At 42.7% G+C, this 25,000-nt stretch overlaps 3 protein-coding genes across 3 annotated transcripts in view; 2 read left to right on the top strand and 1 right to left on the bottom strand.

Annotated features, from left to right (window-relative positions):
• Positions 1-2,024, bottom strand: part of LOC139581809 (L-proline trans-4-hydroxylase) — a 19,258-nt gene extending 17,234 nt beyond the window's left edge. Inside the window, exon 1 of the mRNA XM_071411991.1 lies at positions 1,909-2,024. The gene's annotated coding sequence lies outside the window, so the exon portion shown is untranslated. The remainder of the gene's footprint in view (positions 1-1,908) is intronic.
• LOC139581811 (cis-aconitate decarboxylase-like) overlaps positions 1-25,000 on the top strand; it is a 365,755-nt gene that overhangs the window by 111,482 nt on the left and 229,273 nt on the right. The gene's annotated exons all lie outside the window — the stretch shown is intronic.
• The window catches only part of LOC139581808 (L-proline trans-4-hydroxylase-like), a 13,064-nt gene continuing 13,048 nt past the window's right edge, over positions 24,985-25,000 (top strand). Inside the window, exon 1 of the mRNA XM_071411990.1 lies at positions 24,985-25,000. This exon is cut by the window's right edge and continues 142 nt beyond it. The gene's annotated coding sequence lies outside the window, so the exon portion shown is untranslated.

The following is a 25,000-nucleotide window of genomic DNA, read 5'->3' as shown; positions in this document are numbered from 1 at the left end:
GGAGGATCCCGGATCCGGGATGGGTATTAAGTCAAGTTAAAAGAAATTAATGTCAGCAGGCAATTTTAACTAAATATAAAGGTTAAAAAATATATACTTGTGTATTGATTTTAAGAAAGGCATTGATGTTTATGGTTAGGTACACTGGTGCAACGACAGTGCTTTTTTTGCCAATGCGCTTGTTAAATCATCACCCGTTTGGCGAAGTAGGCTGTGATTCGATGATAAATTAACAGGCACCGCATCGATTATATGCAACGCAGGACAAGCTAGATAAACTAGTAATATCATCAACCATGTGTAGTTAACTAGTGATTATGTAAAGATTGATTGTTTTGTATAAGGTAAGTTTAATGCTAGCTGGCAACTTACCTTGGAGAGAGAGAGAGAGAGAGAGAGAAAACGAGAGAGAGAGAGAGAGAGAGAGAGATACAGAGATAGAGAGAGAGATAGAGAGATATATATAGAGAGAGAGAGAGGGGGGGAGAGAGAGATATATATATATATAGAGAGAGAGAGAGAGAGAGAGAGAGAGAGAGAGAGAGAGAGAGAGAGAGAGAGAGAGAGAGAGAGAGAGAGAGAGAGAGAGAGAGAGAGAGAGAGAGAGAGAGAGAGAGAGAGAGAGAGGGAGAGAGAGAGAGAGATAGAGATATAGAGAGAGGGGGAGAGAGAGCGAGAGAGAGCGAGAGAGAGAGAGAGAGATATAGAGAGAGGGGGAGAGAGAGAGAGAGAGAGAGAGAGAGAGAGAGAGAGAGAGAGAGAGAGAGAGAGAGAGAGAGAGAGAGAGAGAGAGAGAGAGAGAGAGAGAGAGAGAACATTCCATCACACAGAAAACATTCCATCACACAGCTCTACAATGTCAAGAGATGAAACCAGAGAAGAGTCCCCTCAGCCAGCTGGTTCTGAGGCTCAGTTCACCAACCCAAACCAACCCCATAGAGCCTCGGGACAGCCCTCAGAAAATCTGGCCCAACCAAATCATCACAAAACAAAAAGAAAAATATATAACCTATTGGAAAGACACCACAAAAAATCAAAGTAAACTTCAATGCTATTTGGCTCAATACAGTACATGGTGGCAGACTATCTGACCACTGTGACTGATAGAAAACTGAGGAAAACATTGACTAGGTACAGACTCAGTGATCACAGTCTGGCTATAGAGACCGGTCGTCACAGACAAACCTGGCTGCCCAGGGAGGACAGGCTGTGCTCACTCTGCTCCAGGGGAGAGGTAGAGACAGAAGTGCATTTCCTACTACACTGTGACAAATACTCAGACCTAAGAGCATATTTCTTTCCCAAAATTATAATTCAATACAAAGAATTTGAAACTATAAAAGATGAAGAAAAATTCAAATATTTGTTGGGTGAAAAGCCAAAATGTGCAGTTTTGGCAGCCAAATATGTGTCCTCCTGCCACAGCCTGAGGGACAGCCAGTGAAAAATGCAAAGTAATGTTGATAATATTTCCCATTTAGCTTAGTTTTGTTTTGTCTTTCGTACCAGGTCATGTGTCTTCTCAGTCATATTGACACTGGTCTACTACTGTTGCTTTAATGTATTGTTGTTCTGATTAATATTGTTGTTGTAGCTGTTATTAATGGTAATCCCATGTCCACTACTACTATTATTATTACTGTTAGTCCCACCATTTATTTATATATAAATATATATATATTTTGTGTATATATATACATATATATTTTATTTAAATTTTTCGATATGTATACTTTGACAATGTAAGTAATAATAACTTGCCATGTCAATAAAGTCAATTGAATTGAATTGAATTGAATTGAGAGAGAGAGAGAGAGAGAGAGAGAGAGAGAGAGAGAGAGAGAGAGAGAGGTTAAAGCCCATAAAAGCATACCAAAGTCTTAAATAATTATTTGCTCTTCTCCATACCTCTGTCTGCTTCTGCTGGAGTCTCAGAGGTCTCCGTCTGTCTGGACGGTGGTCTGATGTGTGGATGATGGTCACAGCAGAGGCTCTTTAGGTTAGTATGAAACTGTGGTAATAGAAGTCTTGGTGATGTGGAGTCCTCAACCTGTGTGATCTCTTATATACGGTCCTGCCAGGAGGGCTGAGCCACAGGTGGAAACTACAGACGTTTATCATCTGGAATGACAGTACAGGTGAACATGGTGACATGGTGACATTCTCTAGGTCATATTCATCATCATTCAGACCCAGTTCATTGGGAGGAAGTACAAACTCTATGAATTTCCCCTCTCATCAGTTGACAGTAATCTGACAGTCTTACAACACAGTGGTGTGGAACGTTCACAAAGACACTTTGTCCAAAACATACAGCCTACTTCACTGTAGCAGGTACACAGAGCTGGATACTGGCTTCTCCTGCTATAGCCCCATCTACTGGTCAGTGGATTTCAGAGACTCATCTAAACACACCTCCTCACTTCATTACCACACGGTGATGCTCTGGGAGGCTGTGTGACGTGAACTCAGTGTTGTCAGGGCAACATCCAATGTTGGAAGAAAATATTATTTATTAAAAGAGAAGGCTTCAGTGACTTTCACATTTATAAGGAAGATAAATACCAACTAGTTGTAGTATTTCCCATAATCTCAATCTTATTATTTATTCTGCTTCCTTCTCCTGAACGCTGTTAAGGTGACACGTCCATGAATGGAAAAAAACGCTGTGAATTTCCGCTACCGTCAGGTGAGTCATGTGACATACTTAAGACATCAGGTGACAGTCATGTGACATACTTAAGACATCAGGTGACAGTCATGTGACATTCTAGAATTTATCATGTGTCACCTCTCATCAGGTGACAGTCATGTGACATTCTAGAGTCTATCATGTAGCACCTCTCACCTCTCATCCTCACAAACGTTTCTGACAGCTGTATAGTCTCCTGCCATGCAGTCTCGTTTACTGGATGACACCTTTCCAACAAATCAGTTTGTCAAATTTCTGCCCTGCTTGAGCTGCCCCGGTCAACTGTCAGTGCTGTTATTGTTCAGTGGAAACATCTAGGAGCAACAACGGCTCAGCGGCGAAGTGGTAGGCCACACAAGCTCACAGAACGGGAGTTCCCAGTGCTGAAGCGCATAGTGCATAAAAATCGACTGTCCTCGGTTGCAACACTCACTACCGGGTTCCAAACTGCCTCTGGAAGCAACGTCAGCACAACAACTGTTCGTCGGGAGCTTCATGAAATGGGTTTCCATGGCCGAGCAGCCGCATACAAGCCTAAGATCACCATGCCAATGCCAAGCGTCGGCTGGAGTGGTGTAAAGCTCGCCGGCATTGGAATCTGTAGCAGTGGAAACACGTTCTCTGGAGTGATGAATCACGCTTCATCATCTGGTAGACGAACCTGGGTTTGGCAGATGCCAGGAGAACGCTACTTGCCCCAATGCATAGTGCCAACTGTAAAGTTGGGTGGAAGAGGAATAATGGTATGGGGCTGTTTTTCATGGTTCAGGCTTTTAGTTCCAGTGAAGGGAAATCTTAACGCTACAGATTCTGTGCTTCCAACTTTGTGGAAACAGTTTGGAGAAGGCCCTTTTCTATTTCAGTCCATACAGAAATGGTTTATCGAGATCCATGTGGAAGAACTTGACTGGCCTGCATAGAGCCCTGACCTCAACCCCATTGAACACCATTGGGATAAATTGGAACGCTGTCTGTGAGCCAGGTTTATTTGAATGACAGCAAGTTCCTGCAGCAATGTTCCAACATCTTGTGGAAAGCCTTCCCAGCAGAGTAGAGGCTGTTATAGCAGCAATGTTCCAACATCTAGTGGAAAGCCTTCCCAGCAGAGTAGAGGCTGTTATAGCAGCAATGTTCCAACATCCCTTTTTGACTTCCGGCGCCGGAAAGAGATGGCCGCCTCGCTTCGCGTTCCTTGGAAAATATGCAGTATTTTGTTTTTTTATGTGTTATTTCTTACATCGGTACCCCAGGTAATCTTAGGTTTCATTACATACAGTCGGGAGGAACTACTGAATATACGATTAACGTCAACTCATCATCGTTCCTACCAGGAATATGACTTTCCCGAAACGGATGTCACGCCCTGACCTTAGAGAACCTTTTTATGTCTCTATTTGGTTTGGTCAGGGTGTGATTTGGGGTAGGCATTCTATGTTTTCGTTTTCTATGATTTTGTATTTTTTATGTTTTGGCTGGGTATGGTTCTCAATCAGGGATAGCTGTCTATCGTTGTCTTTGATTGGGAACCATACTTAGGTAGCCCTTTTCCCTCCTTTCGTTGTGGGAAGTTGTCTTTGTTTGTGGCACCATAGCCTTAAGCTTCACGGTTGTTTTTGTATTGGTTATTGTTTTAAAAAAGGAATATGTACGCTCACCACGCTGCGCTTTGGTCCAGTTCTTTCAACGGCCGTGACAGAACTTCCCACCAAAGGACCAAACAGCGTGGTGAAAGGGACTCCTGGACATGGGAGGAGATCCTGGCCGGAAGGGATCACCTTCCATGGGAGCAGGTGGAAGCATTGAGGAAGGCGGAGGCAGCGAGTAAAGAGTCCCAGCATTACGAGGGAACACGGCTAGCAAGGAAGCCCGAGAGGCAGCCCCCAAAAAAATGTTTTGGGGGGGCACACGAGGAGATTGGCTGAGTCAGGTTGGAGACCTGAGCCATCTCCTCGTGCTTACCGTGGGGAGAAGCGTGGTAATGGTCAGGCACCGTGTTATGCGGTGGAGCGCACGGTGTCTCCAGTGCGTGTTCACAGCACGGTGCGCTACATCCCAGCTCCCTGCATCTGCCGGGCTAGGGTGAGCATCCAGCCAGGACGGGTTGTGCAGGCTCTAAGCTCGAGACCTCCAGTGCGCCTCCACGGCCCAGTGTATCCGGTGCCTCTGCCAAAGACAAAGACTCCTGTATGTCTCTCCAGCCTGGTGAGTCCTGTGCCTGTCCCCAGAACCAGGCCTCCTGTATGTCTCCCCAGCCTGGTGAGTCCTGTGCCTGCTGCCAGAACCAGGCCTCCTGTATGTCTCCCCAGCCTGGTGAGTCCTGTGCCTGCTGTCAGAACCAGGCCTCCTGTATGTCTCCCCAGCCTGGTGAGCCCTGTGGAAGCTCCACGTACCAGACTGTCCATACGTCTCCTCACTCCAATGATGATCCATTGCACGAAGCCTCCAGTGATGATCCATGGCACGAAGTCTCCAGCGACGATCTCCAGTCCGGAGCCTCCGGCGACGATCTCCGGTCCGGGGCCTCCGGCGACGATCCCCAGCCCGGGGTCTCCGGCGACGTTCCCCAGTCCAGGGCCTCCGGCGATGATTCGCAGTCCAGAGCCTCCGGCGATGATCCACGGTCCGGATCTACAAAGGCGGAGGGATCAGTGTAAAGAGGAGGGGCGGCATCCAGAACCAGAGCCGCTACCGAGGGTAGATGCCCACCCGGACCCTCCCCTATAAGTTCAGGTTTGCGGTCGGGAGTCCGCACCTTTGGGAGGGGGGGGGGGGGGGTACTGTCACGCCCTGACCTCAGCTATCTATGTTTTCTTTATTATTTTGGTTAGGTCAGGGTGTGACAAGGGTGGGTATGCTAGTTTTTGGATTGTCTAGGGGTTTTGTAAGGCTAGGGGTTTTTGTAGTTCTAGGTATTTGTAAGTCTATGGTGGCCTGATTATGGTTCCCAATCAGAGCTGTTTATCGTTGTCTCTGATTGGGGACCATATTTAGGTAGCCATTTTCCCTTGGGAATTTGTGGGTTCTTGTCTATGTGTAGTTGCTTGTTCAGCACTCATTTGTATAGCTTCACGGTTCATTTTCGTTATTTTGTTAGTTTTGGTTCAGTGTTCATTCTAGTAATAAAGAAGAATGTATGCATACCACGCTGCGCCTTGGTCTCCTCCTTTTGACGGCCGTGACAATATTACATACAAAACACAATACTATAGCTATTATTAAAGATTAAACACAAAACTAGAGCCATTATTGTAGCCAAAACACAATCACAATACTATTGATATTACACAAAACACAATACAATAGCCTTTATTACAAACAAAATACAATAATACAGCTATTACTACAGACAAAACACAATACTACACATATTTCTTCAGAGAAAACACAATACTATAGATATTTCAACAGACAATTCATAATACTTTACTATTAGTACAGAAAAAACACAATGCTATAGCTAATATTACAGACAAACCACGATAATATATATTTTTACAGTGTAAACACCATGCTATAGCAATTACAACAGACAAAATCCAATTCTGTAGCTATTATTAGAGACAATACACAATACTATAGCTATTATTGCAGAGAAAACACAATTCTATAGCTTCTAGACTATACACAAAACTATAGCTATATTTGCAGCCAAAACACAATAGTACAGCTATTATTACAGTGATGATACATTACTATAGCTATAATTACAGACAAAACACAATACTATATCTATTATTACAGACAAAACACAATACTATAGCTATTATTACAGACAAAACACAATACTATAGCTATTATTACAGACAAATCACAATACTATATCTATTATTACAGACAAAACACAATACTATATCTATTATTACAGACAAAACACAATACTATAGCTATTATTACAGACAAAACACAATACTATAGCTATTATTAATGACAAAACACAATACTATAGCTATTATTACAGACAAAACACAATACTATATCTATTATTACAGACAAAACACAATACTATAGCTATTATTACAGACAAAACAAAATACTATATCTATTATTAAAGAAACAACACAATACTATTGTAACAGGTTTTGTCCTCTTCGTCTGAGGAGGAGTAGCAAGGATCGGACCAATACGCAGCGTGGTAAGTGTCCATAATGATATATTTAATCAATCAAACAGAACACTGAACGAAATAACAAAAATAGAAAACAAACAACCCGAAACAGTCCCGTATGGTGAAAACACAGACACAGGAAAACAACCACCCACAAAACACAAAGGAAAACAGGCTACCTAAATATGGCTCCCAATCAGAGACAACGACTGACACCTGCCTCTGATTGGGAACCATACTAGGCCAAACACATAGAAATATAACCATAGAACAAAACATAGAAAAACAACATAGAATGCTCACCCCAACTCACGCCCTGACCAACTAAAATAAAGACATAACAAAGGAACTAAGGTCAGAACGTGACACCTATTAATATTATAATAGACAAAACAAAATACTATATCTATTATTACATAAAATCACAATACTATAGCTCTTATTACAGACAAAACACAATACTGTAGCTATTATTACAGACAAAACACAATACTATAGCTGTTATTACAGACAAAACACAATACTATATCTATTATTACAGACAAAACACAATACTATAGCTATTATTAAAGACAAAACACAATACTATAGCTATTATTACAGACAAAACACAATACTATAGCTGTTATTACAGACAAAACACAATACTATATCTATTATTACAGACAAAACACAATACTATAGCTATTATTACAGACAAAACACAAAACTATAGCTATTATTACAGACAAATCACAATACTATAGCAATTATTACAGACAAAACACAATACTATAGCTATTATTACAGACAAATCACAATACTATAGCAATTATTACAGACAAAACACAAAACTATAGCTATTATTACAGACAAATCACAATACTATAGCAATTATTACAGACAAAACACAATACTATAGCTATTATTACAGACAAATCACAATACTATAGCTATTATTACAGACAAAACACAATACTATAGCTATTATTACAGACAAAACACAATACTGTAGCAATTATTACAGACAAAACACAATACTATAGCTGTTATTACAGACAAAACACCATAATATACATTTTATTACAGTAAAAACAAAATACTATCAATATCATAATAGACATTAAACAATTCTATAGCTATTAGTACAGACAAAACACAATAATATAAATACTATAACAGACAAAACACAATGCTGTAGCTATTTTTACTGTAAAAATAAAATAATATTAATATTATAATAGACAAAACACAATACTATAGCTATTATTACAGACAAAACACAATACTATATCTATTATTACAGACAAAACACAATACTATAGCTATTATTACAGACAAAACACAATGCTATAGCTATTATTACAGACAAATCACAATACTATAGCTGTTATTAATGACAAAACACAATACTGAAACTATTAGTACAGAAAAAACACAATACAATAGCTATTATTACAGTAAAAACACAATACTATTAATATTATAATAGACATAACACAATGCTATTGTCACGCCCTGACCTTAGAGATCATTTTTATGTCTCTATTTTGGTTTGGTCAGGGCGTGAGTTGGGGTGGGTATTCTATATTCTATGTTTAGTTTTTCTATGATTTTCTATTTCTATGTTTTGGCAAGGTATGGTTCTCAATCAGGGACAGCTGTCTATCGTTGTCTCTGATTGGGAACCATACTTAGGTAGCCTTTTTTCCCACCTGTCTTTGTGGGAAGTTGACTTTGTTTAGGGCACTTTGCCTTTGAGCTTCACGGTTCTGTTTTGTGGTGTTTATTGTTTTGTTTGGCGTCATTCTAAAATAAAGAGAAAATGTACGCTCCACCTTGGTCCTCATCTTTCAACAGCCGTGACAGCTATAGCTATTATTACAGACAAAACACAATACTATAGCTATTAATACAGACAAAACACAATACTATAGCTATTAATACAGACAAAACACAATACTATAGCTATTATTACAGACAAAACACAATACTATAGCTGTTATTAATGACAAAACACAATACTATAGCTAGTATTACAGACAAATCACAATACTATAGCTATTATTACAGAAACAAAACAATACTATTAATATTATAATAGACAAATCACAATACTAAAACTATTATTACAGACAAAACACTGTTATTACAGACAAGTCAAAAAGACTATGTCTATTATTACATAAAAACACAATACTTTCTCCAGGAGTTAATCTTGTTGGAAGAGTTAAAAAATTGCCCGAACACATTGTAGTTTACCTAAACGAACAGAAAGCATCCTCCCTGTCAGAGACGTCTGTGTTGGCAGACGAGTTTGTGTTGACGCACAAGAATGTGTTTTCGGCTCATACTGAGAGTAGAGTTGCCTACTTTTAGTCCTAGTCGGCCAGCACGCCAAAAAAATTTGCGTCCCTGTTTCTATTGTCATAAGATGGGACATATGATTAATGATTGCTTCCTGCTAAAACGCAAACAAGGGATGCCTCTTCGTGCCGCCAACAGGTGTTGGTCTAATTCGTACAGTTGTGAGGTCTGAAACGAAACAGGTGCCTGGTGTAAATGGGGTAAATGTAGTTTGAAAGTCCCAGTCCCCGACCGTAGTTATGAACCGTTCATTTTCGAGGGGTTTGTTTCCCTAACAAATGACGAAGCGTCTCAGCGTCTGGTTAAAATCCCTAGAGATACTGGTGCGGCGCAGTCGTTTATATTGTCTGATGTGTTACCCTTATCCGACGATACATACTGTGGTTCCAGTGTGTTAGTTCAGGGTATTGAAATGGGTTTTGTCCCAGTGCCATTGCACTTTGTGAAAGTACACTCTGAGTTAATCAGTGGAATATTCAGAGTGGGGGTACGTCCTATGTTGCCAGTAAAAGATGTGACCTTTATAATGGATAACGATATTGCCGAAGGAAAGGTAGTACCCTTATTGGAAGTAATGGATAAAAGTGACCACTCTCTCTCCAATGAGCTGGTACAGAGTTATCCACATTTGTTCCCTGCTTGTGCTGTCACTTGTGCTCAGGCACGACAAGAGGGTGACGTGATAGATTTGTCGAACACTGTTCTGTTCAAAGAGTTTGATCAAAAATGGGTTGTGTAATACCTCTGGGAACCTTTGACAAACAGCCCAGGGAAGAATCGAAGGATATTGAACTTATTGCGGATGCAATACAGTTACCAGTCACTCGTGAGCAGCTGATTGCTAACCAAAAGGTTGACAACAGGCTTGCTAAATGTTTTTCTAGTGTTGTCTCATTGGTAGAGGTAAAGAAGAAAAACGTGGCTTACTTCATTGGTGGTTATCTCCTCATGCGTAAATGGACATCCCATGTTGACGCGGGCGGAGATTGGAATGCTGTTTACCAAACAGTGATTCCTACAGCCTTTCGACAAAAATGTGTTATCCCTTGCTCATGATCACCAGTGGTCCGGTCATTTAGGAATCACCAAGACTTATGATCGGGTCCTTCGACATTTCTTTTGGCCAGGTTTAAAACAAGATGTGGCTCAGTTCTGTCGGACATGCCACACATTACAGGAAAACCTCATCTTTGTCCAATACCTGTCATTGGTGAACCATTCGAACATGCGGTGGTTGATTGTGTTGGACCGTTACCGAAGACAAAATCGGGTAACCAGTTTCTGTTAACGGTTATGTGTATGGCAACAAGATACCCCGAGGCCATTCCTCTGCGAAGGATTACAGCTCCGGTGGTGGTAAAGCCTGAAATTAACTTATTCACGACATTCGGGTTACCTAAGGTGATAAACACTGATCAAGGTGCCAATTTCCTATCAAAGCTCTTCAAGCAGGTGTTAAAATCCTTGTCAATTATGTGACAAGCGCATATCACCCAGAGTCTCAGGGTGCGCTTGAACGTTGGCATCAGACACTGAAGTATATGCTACGTAAATATTGTTTGGAATCTGAGAAAGATTGGGATGAGGGAGTTCCTCTAGTTTTGTTTGCTGCTTCTAAGACGGTACAGTAGTCCCGGCTGAACTAAGGTTTGGTCACACAGTGAGAGGACCAATGAAAGTCCTTAACTTCTCTAGGGGGTGCAACCTTTGATGATCTTTATATGGTTGCACTCACAAGACTCCCAGTTACCCAATAAATGTTTCCTTTTGTTCCTAAAGTCCCTCTTTATATCCCAAAATCTCAGTTTGTTGGCGTGTCTTGTTCAGTAATCCAATGGCTCAAAGGCGATCACATCAGGCAAAAAATCCCAAAAGTATCAGTAAAGTTCGTAGAAACATGTCAAACGATGTTTATAATCAATCCTCAGGTTGTTTTTTGTCATAAAAATCAATGATATTTCAACTGGACATTAGCTTTGTCAATATAAAAGAAAAACAAGAAAGGTGCGTTCTCGGTCGTGTGCAGCAAACAGGTCTGGGGTCTTTCCACTATCCACTTACTCAGAGTGGTCTTACTCCCTCATTTTCAGAATACAAGCCTGAAACAATTTCTAAAGACTGTTGACATCTAGTGGAAGCCATAGGAAGTGCAATCTGAGTCCTAAGTCATTGGATACTGTAAAGGCAGTCAATGGAAAACTACAAACATAAAAAAATCCCACTTCCTGGATGGATTTTCCTCAGGTTTTTTGGCTGCCATATCAGTTCTGTTATACTCACATACATTATTTTAACAGTTTTGGAAACTGTAGAGTGTTTTCTATCCAAATCTACCAATAATCTGCATATCCTAGCTTCTGGGCCAGAGTAACAGGCAGTTTACTTTGTGCACGCTTTTCACCCTACCCTGATTATGTGCTTCAAACTCCTGAAATAAAACGCCAATCTCGTGTGTGCCACATTAACATGTTGAAAGCATACCACTCCCGACCCATCACCCAGTTAGATAGTTCTAAAACAGTGGCAGGTACTACTGTCTCCTCTGCTTCTGCTGCTATGATAGTGGACTGTCCTATTGACGATGTTGATGGAGATGGATTAGAGTTGCGCAATACTCAGCAGCAGTGCGTTAGATTGCCCAACTCAGAAATGCTGCTGCCTCTCCAGTCAGGTCTGGTTCATTTAACGGACGGACAGGCCGACGATATTGTGAGGCTACTACACAGTTTTACATATCTCTTTAATGACGTTCCTACTCGCACAAACGTGTTGGAACATGACATTAATGTTGGAAATGCTACACCTATCAAGCAACACCCATATCGTGTCAACGCTTCCAAGAGGAAGATGATGAGGGATGAGGTGAGATATTTGTTGGAGAATGACCTGGCTACGCCAAGTTCAAGCCCTTGGAGTTCTCCTTGCATTCTGGTTCCTAAACCTGATGGTACGTCCGGGTTATGTACGGATTATCGAAAGGTAAATTCTGTCGCAATGCCAGATTCGTTCCCGTTACCCAGGCTGGACAACTGAATCGACACTGTTGGTTCTGCTACTTATGTAACTAAGTTGGACCTCTTTAAAGGTTACTGGCAGGTTCCGTTAACCTCACGAGCTTCTGAGATTTCTGCCTTTGTTACCCCAGACAACTTCCTACGGTACTCAGTCATGGCTTTTAGAATGCGGAATGCACCAGCTACTTTCCAACGACTGGTTAACTCCGTATTAGCTGGCGTTCCCAGTGCCTACCTTGATGATCTAGTGATATATTCGTCTGAGTGGTCAGATCATGTTGACTCTCTAAGGGTAGTTTGTGAACGTTTGGCAGCTGCTTCTCTGACCATGAACTTGGCAAAGTGCGAGTTTTGGGAAGGCCACTGTTACCTATCTCGGCAAAGAGGTCAGCCAGGGACAGGTGCGCCCTGTTGATGCCAAGGTCTTGGCTATAACTGCATTCCCCGCACCTACCGCCAGACGAGAGCTACACCGCTTTTTAGGGATGGTTGGCTACTACCGTAGTTTCTGTAAAAATGTCTCTGCGGTAGTTGCACCATTGACTGATTTGCTCAGTCCGGCTAGATCGTTTGAGTGGTCCCCTGATTGTCAGGTAGCTTTTGATACTGCTAAAGCACTCTTATGTAATACCCCTGTACTTGCTGCTCCGGATTTTGTACGACTGTTTAAACTTGAGGTAGATGCTAGTGCCAGAGGTGCTGGTGCTGTTCTACTGCAGCAGGACAAGAGTGGAATGTTTGTTATTTTTCTCGAAAGTTAACTATGCAACCATCGAACAAGAAGCTCTAGCTTTGTTGTTAGCTCTGCAATACTTTGAAGTATATATTGGTTCCAGTGCCCTACCAGTGATCGTATATACTGATCATAACCCCTTAGTGTATCTCCACCGGATGTACAACCAGAACCAGCGCCTTATGCGTTGGGAGCTTATTGTACAGAAGTATAATTTGGAGATCCGCCACAAAAAGGGTTCTGAAAATGTATTGGCCGATGCTTTTTCTCGTGTTTAAAAATGTATGATTTTGGTATGTCTCGTTACTTGTTGGGTTTTGTCTCTTTAAATCACTCATTGCAAATACTTTGGTCGCAATCCTTATAGGGTTGCTCTTTTAAGGGTGGGAGGATACAGGTATCCTGTGTGTATTTGTTTTCTCTCCTAGTCAGTCGCCACTGAAGACACACCTGCTCCTTTTCCCTTACTCAATCACATCCCCTTTCCCTTGGTTTAAAAACCCAGTCAGTTGTTTTCCCAAACACACTCTCTCTCTCTCTTTGTCTCTCTCTCTTTGTCTCTCTCTCTGGATTGAGATATCTCTCTTTTGTTTTGGTGTCTCACTTTGTACGTTATCCTGTGAGTTGTGGTGTATGACTGTTTGTTTGTTGGTGGGAAAAGGGGATACCAAGCGAAGGCATACATTACCTGTAGGAAAACATTTTCTAAATACCCTAGTTAGAACTGGGCGGACCACCCACTGTATTTTATTGGTTAGTTAGCTAGCTGTTCTTGAAGCAGGTAAGACTAGCTTAAGGGTTTTTGGATATTTATTAATTATTTCCTTGGGTCCAGCTCAGCCCCTTTTCCCCACACCCCATTACTGTGTGTTTAAAATAAACCCGAAGTGTTTGACGGTAGGTTTAAGTTGCCTGTAGATTTATTTTAGTTCTCACTGTTCCTTTTCACTGCTTTGATTTGCATGAGATATGTTACAGGTCTCGTTTCCATCCCCCCTAGACTGCAGGGCCAAATGGGTTTGTCTGTAATAATAGCTATAGTATTGTGTTTTGTCATTAATAACAGCTATAGTATTGTGTTTTGTCTGTAATAATTGCTATAGTATTGTGTTTTGTCTGTAATAATAGCTATAGTATTGTGTTTTGTCATTAATAACAGCTATATTATTGTGTTTTGTCTGTAATAATAGCTATAGTATTGTGAGTTGTCTGTAATAATAGCTATAGTATTGTGTTTTGTCATTAATAACAGCTATATTATTGTGTTTTGTCTGTAATAATAGCTATAGTATTGTGAGTTGTCTGTAATAATAGCTATAGTATTGTGTTTTGTCATTAATAACAGCTATAGTATTGTGTTTTGTCATTAATAATAGCTATAGTATTGTGTTTTGTCATTAATAACAGCTATAGTATTGTGTTTTGTCATTAATAATAGCTATAGTATTGTGTTTTGTCATTAATAATAGCTATAGTATTGTGTTTTGTCATTAATAACAGCTATAGTATTGTGTTTTGTCATTAATAATAGCTATAGTATTGTGTTTTGTCATTAATAACAGCTATAGTATTGTGTTTTGTCATTAATAATAGCTATAGTATTGTGTTTTGTCATTAATAACAGCTATAGTATTGTGTTTTGTCATTAATAACAGCTATAGTATTGTGATTTGTCTGTAATAATAGCTATAGTATTGTGTTTTGTCTGTAATAAGAGCTATAGTATTGTGTTTTGTCTGTAATAATAGCTACAGTATTGTGTTTTGTCATTAATAACAGCTATAGTATTGTGATTTGTCTGTAATAATAGCTATAGTATTGTGTTTTGTCTGTAATAAGAGCTATAGTATTGTGTTTTGTCTGTAATAATAGCTACAGTATTGTGTTTTGTCATTAATAATGGCTATAGTATTGTGTTTTGTCTGTAATAATAGCTATAGTATTGTGAGTTGTCTGTAATAATAGCTATAGTATTGTGATTTGTCTGTAATAATAGCTATAGTATTGTGTTTTGTCTTTAATAATAGCTATAGTATTGTGTTTTGTCTGTAATAATAGCTATAGTATTGTGTTTTGTCATTAATAATAGCTATAGTATTGTGTTTTGTCATTAATAATGGCTATAGTATTGTGTTTTGTCTGTAATAATAGATATAGTATTGTGTTTTGTCATTAATAATAGCTATAGTATTGTGTTTTGTCTGTAATAATAGCTATAGTATTGTGTTTTGTCATTAATAATGGCTATAGTATTGTGTTTTGTCTGTAATAATAGCTATAGTATTGTGTTTTGTCTGTAATAACAGCTATAGTATTGTGTTTTGTCTGTAATAATAGATATAGTATTGTGTTTTGTCTGTAATAATAGATACAGTATTGTGTTTTGTCTGTAATTATAGCTATAGTATTGTGATTTGTCTGTAATAATAGCTATAGTATTATGTTTTGTCTGTAATAATAGAAATAGTATCAAATAAAATGAAATGTTATTGGTCAAATTTTATTTGTCACATACACATGGTTAGCAGATGTTATTGGTCACATACACATGGTTAGCAGATGTTAATGCGAGTGTAGCGAAATGCTTGTGCTTCTGGTTCCGACAATGCAGTAATAACCAACGAGTAATCTAACCTAACAATTCCACAACTACCTTATACACACAAGTGTAAAGGGATAAAGATTATGTATATAAAGATATTTGAATGAGTGATGGTACAGAACGGCATAGGCAAGATGCAGTAGATGGTATCGTGTACAGTATATACATATCAGATGGGTAATGTAGGGTATGTAAACATTATATTAAGTGGCATTGATCAAAAATGTATCACTAGCCACTTTAAACAATTTCCATCAATTTCCATTATTAAAGTGAGCTGGAGTTGAGTCAGTATGTTGGCAGCAGCCACTCAATGTTAGTGGTGGCTGTTTAACAGTCTGATGGCCTTGAGATAGAAGCTGTTTTTCAGTCTCTCGGTCCCAGCTTTGATGCACCTGTACTGACCTCGCCTTCTGGATGATAGCGGGGTGAACAGGCAGTGGCTCGGGTGGTTGTTGTCCTTGATGATCTTTATGGCCTTCCTGTGACATCGGGTGGTGTAGGTGTCCTGGAGGGCAGGTAGTTTGCCCCCAGTGATGCGTTGTGCAGACCTCACTACCCTCTGGAGAGCCTTACGGTTGTGGGCGGAGCAGTTGCCGTACCAGGCGGTGATACAGCCCGACAGGATGCTCTCGATTGTTCATCTGTAGAAGTTTGTGAGTGCTGTTGGTGACAAGCCGAATTTCTTCAGCCTCCTGAGGTTGAAGAGGCGCTACCGCGCCTTCTTCACAACGCTGTCTGTGTGGGTGGACCAATTCAGTTTGTCCGTGATGTGTACGCCGAGGAACTTAAAACTTACTACCCTCTCCACTACTGTCCCGTCGATGTGGATAGGGGGGTGCTCCCTCTGCTGTTTCCTGAAGTCCACAATCATCTCCTTTGTTTTGTTGACGTTGAGTGTGAGGTTATTTTCCTGACACTTTCCTACTGTGTTTTGTCTGTAATAATAGATATAGTATTGTGTTTTGTCTGTACTAATAGTTATAGTATTGTGTTTTGTCTGTACTAATAGATATAGTATTGTGTTTTGTCTGTACTAATAGATATAGTACTGTGTTTTGTCTTTAATCCTAGTCTAAGAAGTAGGATGTTTCAATGCCTTCTTGTCCAGAGTTTTTTAGACATCTGTTAGCATTTTGTGAGTTTGTTCACTTGCTTTTTTATAACTTGACTGCAGTGCTGCTAAAGGCACTTGATGGCTGAGTGTGTTGTTGCTGGTTAGCTAACTAGCGTGGGTTGACAGTGATCAGTTATTGTGATAATATCATGCTGAACCATTTCTCAGAAGTCAGAACACTCGAGAGACAAAGCTACACGCTGACATTGACCTTTTTAAATCAGATAAAGTTACATTTCTCACCAGTCAGGAAACAGTGCTCTGTTTTGAAAACAAATCACATCTTGAAAACAATGATTTGCAACATTTCTCAATTGGTGGCTAGCCAGATCACGATTTCAGGATATAAAACTGAGGGGTTCTTCATAATTGACAGATAACTGTGATACGAATGCCTTGATGTTATCACTCAGCTAGTTACACAAAGATGTATGGAGATAGCCGCCTCTCATCTGAAGAAACATGCAAAACAGTAGTTTAGCATCCGCTTCATCTAATCACTCGTGCTTCCTTTTTTTTGCAGGAATCAGAAGAGTTGTGGTCGGATTTACCAAATGGAGGGTGAGGGAGAGCTTTGTACACCTCTCTGTCTCTGGAGTACAGGTGATCTAGAGTTTTTTCCCTCTGGTTGCACATTTAACAGTTTCCCTGCATTAAAGTCTCCGGCCACTAGGAGCGCCGCCTCTGGGTGAGTGGTTTCTTGTTTGCTTATTTCCTTATACAGCTGACTGAGTGCGGTCTTAGTGCCAGCATCTGTCTTTGGTGGTAAATAAACAGCCACAAAAAGTATAGCTGAAAACTCTCTAGGCAAGTAGAGTGGCCTGCAATTTATCTCAATATACTCTACTTCAGGCGAGCAAAATTTAGAGCCTTCCTAAATTTCGGGCACCAGCTGTTGTTTACAAATATGCACAGACCCCCCCCCCCCCCCCCCCCCACATCTTACCGGAGTGTGCTGTTCCATCTTGCCCGGTGCAGCGTGTATCCCGCTAGCTGAATATCCATGTCGTCATTCAGCTACGATTCAGTGAAACATAAGATATCACAGTTTTTGATGTCCCGTTGGTAGGATATTTGTGATCGTACCTCGTCTAGTGTATTGTCCAATGATTGCAGGTTGGCGAGTAGTATTGACTGTAACGGCAGCTTTCCCACTCGCCTTCTCCGGGTCCTGACCAAGCATCCGGCTCTTTGTCCTCTGTACCTGCGTCGCTTCCTCTTGCAAATAACAGGGATGTCGGCCCCCGGCAGGATGGCGTCCTGCTTGTTGTAGAAAAAAACTTTGTCTAATCCGAGGTGAGTGATCGCTGTCCTGATATCCAGAAGCGCTTTTTTGCCGTAAGATACGGTTGCAGAAACATTATGTACAAAATTAGTGACAAATAATGCACAAAAAAAACACATAATAGCACAATTGGTTGGGCGCATGTAAAACTGCTGCCATTTCTTCCGGCGCCATTACAGATCCTTAGATTTCAGCTATTGTTCTTGTCACCTCCTCCGTTTCCTTCCAAAGAGCAACACAAGTTACATGCCCTGTGTCCGGCGAGAGCTTTGCACACGTACATTGAATGGATCCAGGATATCCAGATAGCAGCAGGGCTTTATTGTGGAGGCCACTGGCATATAACCCCCTCCACCAGGGGGCTAACAGCAGGGCTTTATTGTGGAGGCCACTGGCATATAACCCCCTCCACCAGGGGGCTAACAGCAGGGCTTTATTGTGGAGGCCACTGGCATATAACCCCCTCCACCAGGGGGCTAACAGCAGGGCTTTATTGTGGAGGCCACTGGCATATAACCCCCTCCACCAGGGGGCTAACAGCAGGGCTTTATTGTGGAGGCCACTGGCATATAACTCCCTCCACCAGGGGGCTAACAGCAGGGCTTTATTGTGGAGGCCACTGGCATATAACTCCTCCACCAGTGGGCTAACAGCAGGGCTTTATTGTGGAGGCCACTGGCATATAACTCCCTCCACCAGGGGGCTAACAGCAGGGCTTTATTGTGGAGGCCACTGGCATATAACCCCTCCACCAGGGGGCTAACAGCAGGGCTTTATTGTGGAGGCCACTGGCATATAACCCCCTCCACCAGTGGGCTAACAGCAGGGCTTTATTGTGGAGGCCACTGGCATATAACCCCTCCACCAGGGGGCTAACAGCAGGGATTTATTGTGGAGGCCACTGGCATATAACCCCTCCACCAGGGGGCTAACAGCAGGGCTTTATTGTGGAGGCCACTGGCATATAACCCCCTCCACCAGGGGGCTAACAGCAGGGCTTTATTGTGGAGGCCACTGGCATATAACCCCTCCACCAGGGGGCTAACAGCAGGGCTTTATTGTGGAGGCCACTGGCATATAACTCCCTCCACCAGGGGGCAGCATCTTATTTATACAATGTTTTGGTTGTTGTTATTTTTACCCTTTTTTTCTCCCCAATTTTGTGATACCCAACTGGTAGTTACAGTTTTGTCCCATCACTGCAACTCCCGTACGGACTCGGTCGAGGCGGATGTCCAGAGCCATGCGTCGTTCGAAACACGACCCTGCCAAGCCGCACTGTCTTGCAGCATCTTGGGCGTTGTTTAAAGGGTTAACAATAGGAGCTACCTGCTCGACGAACATCTCTTTCCAAAAGCATGGGTATTTGTCCCCCCATTGCTGCTATAACAGCCTCTACTCTGCTGGGAAGGCTTTCCACTAGATGTTGGAACATTGCTGCTATAACAGCCTCTACTCTGCTGGGAAGGCTTTCGACTAGATGTTGGAACATTGCTGCTATAACAGCCTCTACTCTGCTGGGAAGGCTTTCGACTAGATGTTGGAACATTGCTGCTATAACAGCCTCTACTCTGCTGGGAAGGCTTTCGACTAGATGTTGGAACATTGCTGCTATAACAGCCTCCACTCTTCTGGGAAGGCTTTCCACTAGATGTTGGAACATTGCTGCTATAACAGCCTCTACTCTGCTGGGAAGGCTTTCCACTAGATGTTGGAACATTGCTGCTATAACAGCCTCTACTCTGCTGGGAAGGCTTTCCACTAAATCAAATCAAATCAAATTTTATTAGTCACATACACATGGTTTGCAGATGTTAATGCGAGTGTAGCGAAATGCTTGTGCTTCTAGTTCCGACAATGCAGTAATAACCAACAAGTAATCTAACCTAACAATTCCACAACTACTACCTTATACACACACACAAGTGTAAAGGGATAAAGAATATGTACATAAAGATATATGAATGAGTGGTGGTACAGAACGGCATGGCAAGATGCAGTAGATGGTATAGAGTACGGTATATACATATGAGATGAGTACTGTAGGGTATGTAAACATAAAGTGGCATAGTTTAAAGTGGCTAGTGGTACATGTATTACATAAAGATGGCAAGATGCAGTAGATGATATAGAATACAGTATATACATATGAGATGGGTAATGTAGGGTATGTAAACATTATATTAAGTGGCATTGTTTAAAGTGGCTAGTGGTACATTTTTACATAATTTCCATCAATTCCCATTTTTAAAGTGGCTGGAGTTGAGTCAGTATGTTGGCAGCGGCCGCTAAATGTTAGTGGTGGCTGTTTAACAGTCTGATGGCCTTGAGATAGAAGCTGTTTTTCAGTCTCTCGGTCCCTGCTTTGATGCACCTGTACTGACCTCGCCTTCTGGATGATAGCGGGGTGAACAGGCAGTGGCTTGGGTGGTTGTTGTCCTTGATGATCTTTATGGCCTTCCTGTGACATCGGGTGGTGTAGGTGTCCTGGAGGGCAGGTAGTTTGCCCCCGGTGATGCGTTCAGCAGACCTCACTACCCTCTGGAGAGCCTTACGGTTGTGGGCGGAGCAGTTGCCGTACCAGGCGGTGATACAGCCCGACAGGATGCTCTCGATTGTGCATCTGTAGAAGTTTGTGAGTGCTTTTGGTGACAAGCCGAATTTCTTCAGCCTCCTGAGGTTGAAGAGGCGCTGCTGCGCCTTCTTCACAACGCTGTCTGTGTGGGTGGACCAATTCAGTTTGTCCGTGATGTGTACACCGAGGAACTTAAAACTTTCCACCTTCTCCACTACTGACCCGTCGATGTGGATAGGGGGGTGCTCCCTCTGCTGTTTCCTGAAGTCCACAATCATCTCCTTTGTTTTGTTGACGTTGAGTGTGAGGTTATTTTCCTGACACCACACTCCGAGGGCCCTCACCTCCTCCCTGTAGGCCGTCTCGTCGTTGTTGGTAATCAAGCCTACCACTGTAGTGTCATCCGCAAACTTGATGATTGAGTTGGAGGCGTGCATGGCCACGCAGTCGTGGGTGAACAGGGAGTACAGGAGAGGGCTCAGAACGCACCCTTGTGGGGCCCCAGTGTTGAGGATCAGCGGGGTGGAGATGTTGTTACCTACCCTCACCACCTGGGGGCGGCCCGTCAGGAAGTCCAGGACCCAGTTGCACAGGGCGGGGTCGAGACCCAGGGTCTCGAGCTTGATGACGAGTTTGGAGGGTACTATGGTGTTAAATGCTGAGCTGTAATCGATGAACAGCATTCTCACATGGGTATTCCTCTTGTCCAGATGGGTTAGGGCAGTGTGCAGTGTGGTTGCGATTGCGTCGTCTGTGGACCTATTGGGTCGGTAAGCAAATTGGAGTGGGTCTAGGGTGTCCGGTAGGGTGGAGGTGATATGGTCCTTGACTAGTCTCTCAAAGCACTTCATGATGACGGAAGTGAGTGCTACGGGGCGGTAGTCGTTTAGCTCAGTTACCTTAGCTTTCTTGGGAACAGGAACAATGGTGGCCCTCTTGAAGCATGTGGGAACAGCAGACTGGGATAAGGATTGATTGAATATGTCCGTAAACACACCAGCCAGCTGGTCTGCGCATGCTCTGAGGACGCGGCTGGGAATGCCGTCTGGGCCTGCAGCCTTGCGAGGGTTAACACGTTTAAATGTTTTACTCACCTCGGCTGCAGTGAAGGAGAGCCCGCAGGTTTTGGTAGGGGGCCGTGTCAGTGGCACTGTATTGTCCTCAAAGCGGGCAAAAAAGTTGTTTAGCCTGTCTGGGAGCAAGACATCCTGGTCCGCGACGGGGCTGGTTTTCTTTTTGTAATCCGTGATTGACTGTAGACCCTGCCACATACCTCTTGTGTCTGAGCTGTTGAATTGCGACTCGATTTTGTCTCTGTACTGGGACTTAGCCTGTTTGATTGCCTTGCGGAGAGAATAGCTACACTGTTTGTATTCGGTCATGCTTCCGGTCACCTTGCCCTGGTTAAAAGCAGTGGTTCGCGCTTTCAGTTTCACGCGAATGCTGCCGTCAATCCACGGTTTCTGGTTTGGGAATGTTTTAATCGTTGCTGTGGGTACGACATCGTCAATGCACTTCCTAATGAACTCGCTCACCGAATCAGCATATTCGTCAATATTGTTGTTGGACGCAATGCGGAACATATTCCAATCCGCGTGATCGAAGCAGTCTTGAAGCGTGGATTCAGATTGGTCGGACCAGCGTTGAACAGACCTGAGCGCGGGAGCTTGTTGTTTGAGTTTCTGTTTGTAGGCTGGAATCAACAAAATGGAGTCGTGGTCAGCTTTTCCGAAAGGGGGGCGGGGGAGGGCCTTATATGCGTCGCGGAAATTAGTATAACAATGATCTAGGGTTTTTCCAGCCCTGGTAGCACAATCGATATGCTGATAGAATTTAGGGAGTTTTGTTTTTAGATTAGCCTTGTTAAAATCCCCAGCTACGATGAATGCAGCCTCAGGGTGTGTGGTTTCCAGTTTACAAAGAGTCAGATAAAGTTCGTTCAGGGCCATCGATGTGTCTGCTTGGGGGGGAATATATACGGCTGTGATTATGATTGAAGAGAATTCCCTTGGTAGATAATGCGGTCGACATTTGATTGTGAGGAGTTCTAGATCAGGTGAACAGAATGACTTGAGTTCCTGTGTGTTGTTATGATGATCACACCACGTCTCGTTAATCATAAGGCATACCCCCCCCGCCCCTCTTCTTACCGGAAAGATGTTTGTTTCTGTCGGCGCGATGCATGAAGAAACCAGCTGGCTGCACCGACTCCGTTAGCGTCTCTTGAGTTAGCCATGTTTCCGTGAAGCAGAGCACGTTGCTATCCCTGATGTCTCTCTGGAATGCTACCCGTGCTCGGATTTCATCAACCTTATTGTCAAGAGACTGGACATTGGCGAGTAGTATGCTAGGGAGTGGAGCGCGATGTGCCCGTCTCCGAAGCCTGACCACGAGACCGCCTTGTTTGCCCCTTTTTCAGCGTCGCACAGGGTCGCCGGCTGGGATCAGATCCATTGTATTGGGTGGAAGGCAAAACACTGGATCCGTTTCGGGAAAGTCATATTCCTGGTAGGAACGATGATGAGTTGACGTTAATCGTATATTCAGTAGTTTCTCCCGACTGTATGTAATGAAACCTAAGATTACCTGGGGTACCGATGTAAGAAATAACACATAAAAAAACAAAATACTGCATATTTTCCAAGGAACGCGAAGCGAGGCGGCCATCTCTTTCCGGCGCCGGAAGTCAAAAAGGGATGTTGGAACATTGCTGCTATAACAGCCTCTACTCTGCTGGGAAGGCTTTCCACTAGATGTTGGAACATTGCTGCTATAACAGCCTCTACTCTGCTGGGAAGGCTTTCCACAAGATGTTGGAACATTGCTGCAGGAACTTGCTGTCATTCAAATAGACCTGGCTCACAGACAGCGTTCCAATTTATCCCAATGGTGTTCAATGGGGTTGAGGTCAGGGCTCTATGCAGGCCAGTAAAGTTCTTCCACATGGATCTCAATAAACCATTTCTGTATGGACCTCGCTTTGTGGACATGGGCATTGTCATGCTGAAACAGAAAAGGGCCTTCCCCAATCTTTTGCCACAAAGTTGGAAGCACAGAATCTGTAGCGTTAAGATTTTCCTTCACTGGAACTAAAAGCCTGAACCATGAAAAACAGCCCCATACCATTATTCCTCCTCCATCAAACTTTACAGTTGGCACTATGCATTGGGGCAAGTAGCGTTCTCTTGGCATCTGCGAAACCCAGGTTCGTCTACCAGATGATGAAGCGTGATTCATCACTCCAGAGAACGTGTTTCCACTGCTACAGAGTCCAATGCCGGCGAGCTTTACACCACTCCAGCCGACGCTTGGCATTGGCATGGTGATCTTAGGCTTGTATGCGGCTGCTCGGCCATGGAAACCCATTTCATGAAGCTCCCGACGAACAGTTGTTGTGCTGACGTTGCTTCCAGAGGCAGTTTGGAACTCGGTAGTGAGTGTTGCAACCGAGGACAGACGATTTTTATGCACTATGCGCTTCAGCACTGGGAACTCCCGTTCTGTGAGCTTGTGTGGCCTACCACTTCGCCGCTGAGCCGTTGTTGCTCCTAGATGTTTCCACTGAACAATAACAGCACTGACAGTTGACCGGGGCAGCTCAAGCAGGGCAGAAATTTGACAAACTGATTTGTTGGAAAGGTGTCATCCAGTAAAGAAGACTGCATGGCAGGAGACTATACAGCTGTCAGAAACGTTTGTGAGGATGAGAGGTGAGAGGTGCTACATGATAGACTCTAGAATGTCACATGACTGTCACCTGATGAGAGGTGACACATAATAAATTCTAGAATGTCACATGACTGTCACCTGATGTCTTAAGTATGTCACATGACTCACCTGACGGGAGCGGAAATTCACAGCGTTTTTTTCCATTCATGGATGTGTCATCTTAACAATGGCTGTGACAGGGTTAATTAAACAATGTCCCCTTTTCAAAGAACCTAGTTCAGGAGAAGGAAGCAGAATAAATAATAAGATTGAGATGATGGGAAATACTACAACTAGTTGGTATTTATCAACAAGCCTTCCTTATAAATGTGAAAGTCACTGAAGCCTTCTCTTTGAATAAATAACGTTTTCTTCCAACATTGGATGTTGCCCTGACAACACTGAGTTCACGTCACACAGCCTCCCAGAGCATCACCGTGTGGTAATGAAGTGAGGAGATGTGTTTAGATGAGTCTCTGAAATCCACTGACCAGTAGATGGGGCTATAGCAGGAGAAGACAGTATCCAGCTCTGTGTACCTGCTACAGTGAAGTAGGCTGTATGTTTTGGACAAAGTGTCTTTGTGAACGTTCCACACCACTGTGTTGTAAGACTGTCAGATTACTGTCAACTGATGAGAGGGGAAATTCATAGAGTTTGTACTTCCTCCCAATGAACTGGGTCTGAATGATGATGAATATGACCTAGAGAATGTCACCATGTCACCATGTTCACCTGTACTGTCATTCTAGATGATAAACGTCTGTAGTTTCCACCTGTGGCTCAGCCCTCCTGGCAGGACCGTATATAAGAGATCACACAG

Source organism: Salvelinus alpinus, chromosome 7 (genome assembly GCF_045679555.1).
Source record: "Salvelinus alpinus chromosome 7, SLU_Salpinus.1, whole genome shotgun sequence".
In the NCBI taxonomy this organism is placed as follows: domain Eukaryota; kingdom Metazoa; phylum Chordata; class Actinopteri; order Salmoniformes; family Salmonidae; genus Salvelinus; species Salvelinus alpinus.
This window is presented reverse-complemented; position numbering and strand designations above follow the sequence as displayed.